Here is a 6,000-nt window from a genome sequence, read left to right on the forward strand (position 1 = left end):
TGCCCCCACTACCCACGTTCATGTGGGTCCCCCCATGCAGGTGAGCCCCACTCCAGAACCTTCTAGAACCTTCCCGGTACAATACCGAAAAATCCCGAACATTTTCCGGTGGCCAAAATAGGACTTCCCATATATAAATCTTTACCTCCGGACCATTCCGGAACTCCTCGTGACGTCCGGGATCTCTTCCGGGACTCCGAACAACATTCGGTAACCACATACAAACTTCCTTTATAACCCTAGCATCATCGAACCTTAAGTGTGTAGACCCTACGGGTTCGGGAACCATGCAGACATGACCGAGACGTTCTCCGGTCAATACCCAACAGCGGGATCTGGATACCCATGTTGGCTCCCACATATTCCACGATGATCTCATCGGATGAACCACGATATCAAGGACTCAATCGATCCCGTATACAATTCCCTTTGTCTAACGGTATTGTACTTGCCAAATTTCGATCGTCGGTATGTCGATACCTTGTTCAATCTCGTTACCGGCAAGTCTCTTTACTCGTTCTGTAACACATCATCCCGCGATCAACTCTTTGATCACATTGTGCACATTATGATGATGTCCTACCGAGTGGGCCCAGAGATACCTCTCCGTCACACGGAGTGACAAATCCCAGTCTCGATTCATGCCAACCCAACAGAGACTTTCAGAGATACCTGTAGTGCACCTTTATAGCCACCCAGTTACGTTGTGACATTTGGTAAACCCAAAGCATTCCTACGGTATCCGGGAGTTGCACAATCTCATGGTCTAAGGAAAAGATACTTGACATTAGAAAAGCTTTAGCATACGAACTACACGATCTCTGTGCTAGGCTTAGGATTGGGTCTTGTCCATCACATCATTCACCTAATGATGTGATCCCATTATCAACGACATCCAATGTCCATGGTCAGGAAACCGTAACCATCTATTGATCAACGAGCTAGTCAACTAGAGGCTTACTAGGGACATGGTGTTGTCTATGTACCCACACGTGTATCTGAGTTTCCTGTCAATACAATTATAGCATGGATAATAAACGATTATCATGAACAAGGAAATATAATAATAACTAATTTATTATTGCCTCTAGGGCATATTTCCAACAGTCTCCCACTTGCACTAGAGTCAATAATCTAGTTCACATCGCCATGTGATTAACACTCGCAGGTCACATCGCCATGTGACCAACATCCAAAGAGTTTACTAGTGTCACTAAACTAGTTCACATCATCATGTGATTAAGACTAAATGAGTTCTGGGGTTTGATCATGTTTTGCTTGTGAGAGAGGTTTTAGTCAACGGATCTGTAACATTCAGATCCGTATGTACTTTGCAAATCTCTAGGTCATATTGTAAATGCTGCTTCCACGCTCCACTTGGAGCTATTCCAAATGGTTGCTCCACTATACGTATCCGGTTTGCTACTCAGGGTCATTCGAATAGGTGTTAAAGCTTGCATCGACGTAACCCTTTACGTCAAACTCTTTATCACCTCCATAATTGAGAAACATATCCTTATTCCTCTAAGGATAATTTTGACCGCTATCTGGTGATACACTCCTTGATCACCTTTGTACCCTCTTGCCAAATATGTAGCAAGGCACACATCAGGTGCGGTACACAGCATAGCATACTGTAGAGCCTACGTCTAAAGCATAGGGGATGACCTTCGTCCTTTCTCTCTATTCTGTCGTGGTCGAGCTTTAAGTCTTAACTTCGTACCTTACAACTCAGGCAAGAACTCCTTTTTTGACTGATCCATCTTGAACACCTTCAAGATCACGTCAAGGTATGTGCTCATTTGAAAGTATTATTAAGCATTTTGATCTATCTTATAGATCTTGACGCTTATTGTTCAATTAGCCTAATCCAGGTTTTCCATTGAAAACACTTTTCAAATAACCCTATATGCTTTCTAGAAATTCTACATCATTTCTGATCAACAATATGTTTACAACATATACTTATCAGAAATTCTATAGTGCTCCCACTCACTTCTTTGGAAATACAAGTTTCTCATAAACTTTGTATAAACCCAAAATCTTTGATCATCTTATCAAAGTGCATATTCCAACTCCGAGATTCTTACTCCAGTCCATGGAAGGATCGCTGGAGCTAGCATACCTTTTAGCATCCTTAGGATCGACAAAACCTTTCTGATTGTATCACATACAACCTTTCCTTATGAAAACTGGTAAGGAAACTCGTTTTGACATCCATCTGCCAGATTTCATAAATGCAGCTAATGCTAACATGATTCTGACGGACTTAAGCATCGCTACGGACGAGAAAATCTCATCGTAGTCAACTCCTTGAACTTGTGAAAAACTCTTCGCCACAAGTCGAGCTTCAAGGACGATGACATTACCGTCCACGTCCGTCTTCTTCTTAAAGATCCATTTATCTCAATGGCTTGCCGATCATTGGGAAAGTCCACCAAAGTCCATGCTTTGTTCTGATACATGGATCCTATCTCGGATTTCATGGCTTCTAACCATTTGTCGGAATTTGGGCCCACCATTGCTTCTCCATAGCTCGTAGGTTCATTATTGTCTAGCAACATGACCTTCAAGACAGGAGTATGTACCACTCTGATGTAGTATGCATCCTTGTCGACCTACGAGGTTTGGTAGTGACTTGATCTGAAGTTTCATGATCACTATCATAAGCTTCTACTTCAATTGGTGTAGGCGCCACAGGAACAACTTCCTGTGCCCTGCTACACACTAGTTGAAGTGACGGTTCAATAACCTCATCAAGTCTCCACCATCCTCCCACTCAACTTTCCGAGACAAACTTTCCCTCGAGGAAGGACCCGATTCAAGAAACAATCCCTATTGCTTTCGGATCTGAATTAGGAGGTATACCCAACTATTTTGGGTGTCCTATGAAGATGCATTTTATCCGCTTTGGGTTCGATCTTATCAACCTGAAACTTTTCACATAAGCGTCGCAGCCCCAAACTTTTAAGAAACGACAACTTAGGTTTCTCCAAACCATAGTTCAAACGGTGTCATCTCAACGGAATTACGTGGTGCCCTATTAAAGTGAGTGTGGTTGTCTCTAATGCCTAACCCATGAACGATAGTGGTAATTCGATAAGAGACATCATGGTACGCACCATATCCAATAGGGTGCAACTATGATGTTCGGACACACCATCACACTATGGTGTTCCAGGCGGTATTAATTATGAAACAATTTCCACAATGTCTTAATTGCGTGCCAAAGCTCGTAACTCAGATACTCATCTCTATGATCATATCATAGACATTTTATCCTCTTGTCACGATGATCTTCACCTTCACTCTGAAATTACCTGAACCATTCAATAATTCAGACTTGTGTTTCATCAAGTAAATATACTCAGTATCTACTCAAATCATCCGTGAAGTAAGAACATAACGATATCCACTGCGTGCCTGAGCACTCATTGGACTGCACACATCAAAATGTATTACTTCCAACAAATTGCTTTCTTGTTCCATCTTACTGAAAATGAGACTTTTCTAGTCATCTTGCCCATGTGGTATGATTTGCATGTCTCAAGTGATTCAAAATCAAGTGAGTCCAAAACGGTCCATTTGCATGGAGTTTCTTCATGCATATACACCAATAGACATGGTTCGCATGTCTCAAACTTTTCAAAAAACGAGTGAGTCCAAAGATCCATCAACATGGAGCTTCTTCATGCGTTTTATACCAATATGACTTACTTGGCAGTGCCACAAGTAGGCGGTACTATCATTACTATCTTATATCTTTTGGCATGAAAATGTGTATCACTATGATCGGGATTCAATAAACCATTCCTTTAGGTGCAAGACCATTGAAGGTATTATTCAAATAAATAGAGTAACCATTATTCTCCTTAAATGAATAACCGTATTGTGATAGACATAATCCAATTATGTCTATGTTCAACGCAAACACCAAATGAAAATTATTCAGGTTTAATACTAATCTTGATGTTAGAGGGAGCGTGCAATGTTTGATCACATCAAACTTGGAAACACTTCCAACACATATCGTCGGCTCACCTTTAGCTAGTCTCCGTTTATTCCGTAGCTCTTTTATTTCGAGTTACTAACACTTAGCAACCGAACCGGTATCTTAGTACCCTGGTGCTACTAGGAGTACTAGTAAAGTACACATTAACATAATGTATATCCAATATACTTCTATCGACCTTGCCAGCCTTCTCATCTACCAAGTATCTAGGGTAATTCTGCTCTAGTGGCTGTTCCCCTTATTACAGAAGCACTTAGTCTCGGGTTTGGGTTCAACCTTGGGTTTGTTCATTAGAGCAGCAGCTGATTTGCTGTTTCATGAAGTATCCCTTCTTGCCCTTGCCCCTTTTTGAAACTAGTGGTTTCACCAACCATCAACAATTGATGCTCCTTCTTGATTTCTACTTTCGCATTGTCAAACATTGCGAATACCTCAAGGATCATCATATCTATCCCTGATATGTTATAGTTCATCACGAAGCTCTAGCAGCTTGGTGGCAATGACTTTGGAGAAACATCACTATCTCATCTGGAAGATCAACTCCCACTCGACTCAAGTGATTGTTGCACTTAGACAATATGAGCACAAGCTCAACGATTGAGCTTTCTCCCTTAGTTTGCAGGTTAAGAAACTCGTCGGAGGCCTCATACCTCTTGATGTGGGCACGAGCCTGAAATCCCAATTTCAGCCCTCGAAACATCTCATATGTTCCGCGATGTTTCGAAAAACGTCTTTGGTGCCTCTACTCTAAACCATATAATTGAACTATCACGTAGTTATCAAAATGTGTATGTCCGATGTTCAAAACATCCACATACGACGTTTGGGGTTCAACACACTGAGCGGTGCATTAAGGACATAATCTTTCTACTGTCCGCATAATCGCTACTGTCAACTTTCAACTATATTTTTCTCTAGGAACATATCTAAACAGTGGAACTAAAGCGCGAGCTTACAACATAATTTGCAAAGATCTTTTGACTATGTTCAGGATAATTAAGTTCATCTTATGAACTCCCACTCAGATAGACATCCCTCTAGTCATCTAAGTGATTACATGATCCGAGTCAACTAGGCTGTGTCCGATCATCACGTGAGATGGACTAGTCATCATCGGTGAACATCTTCATGTTGATCGTATCTACTATACGACTCATGCTCGACCTTTCAGTCTCTTGTGTTCCGAGGCCATGTTTGTACATGCTAGGCTCATCAAGTCAACCTAAGTGTTTCGCGTGTGTAAATCTGGCTTACACCTGTTGTATGTGAACGTAAGAATCTATCACACCCGATCATCACGTGGTGCTTCGAAACGACGAACTTTCGCAACGGTGCACAGTTAGGGGGAACACTTTCTTGAAATTTTAATGAGGGATCATCTTATTTACTACTGTCGTTCTAAGCAAATAAGATGCATAAACATGATAAACATCACATGCAATCAAATAGTGACATGATATGGCCAATATCATTTTGCTCCTTTTTGATCTCCATCTTTGGGGCTCCATGATCATCATCTTCACCGGCATGACACCATGATCTCCATCATCATGATCTCCATCATCGTGTCTTCATGAAGTCGTCTCGCCAACTATTACTTCTACTACTATGGCTACCGGTTAGCAATAAAGTAAAGTAATTACATGGAGTTGTTTAATGACACGCAGGTCATACAATAAATTAAGACAACTCCTATGGCTCCTACCGGTTGTCATACTCATCGACATGGAAGTCGTGATTCCTATTACAAGAACATGATCAATCTCATACATCACATATCATTCATCACATTCTTCTTGGCCATATCACATCACATAGCATACCCTGCAAAAACAAGTTAGACGTCCTCTAATTGTTGTTTGCATGTTTTACGTGGCTGCTATGGGTTTCTAGCAAGAACATTTCTTACCTACGCAAAACCACAACGTGATATGCCAATTGCTATTTACCCTTCATAAGGACCCTTTTCATCGAATCCGTTCCGACTA

This window comes from Triticum aestivum, chromosome 3B, assembly GCF_018294505.1.
Source record: "Triticum aestivum cultivar Chinese Spring chromosome 3B, IWGSC CS RefSeq v2.1, whole genome shotgun sequence".
NCBI lineage: Eukaryota > Viridiplantae > Streptophyta > Magnoliopsida > Poales > Poaceae > Triticum > Triticum aestivum.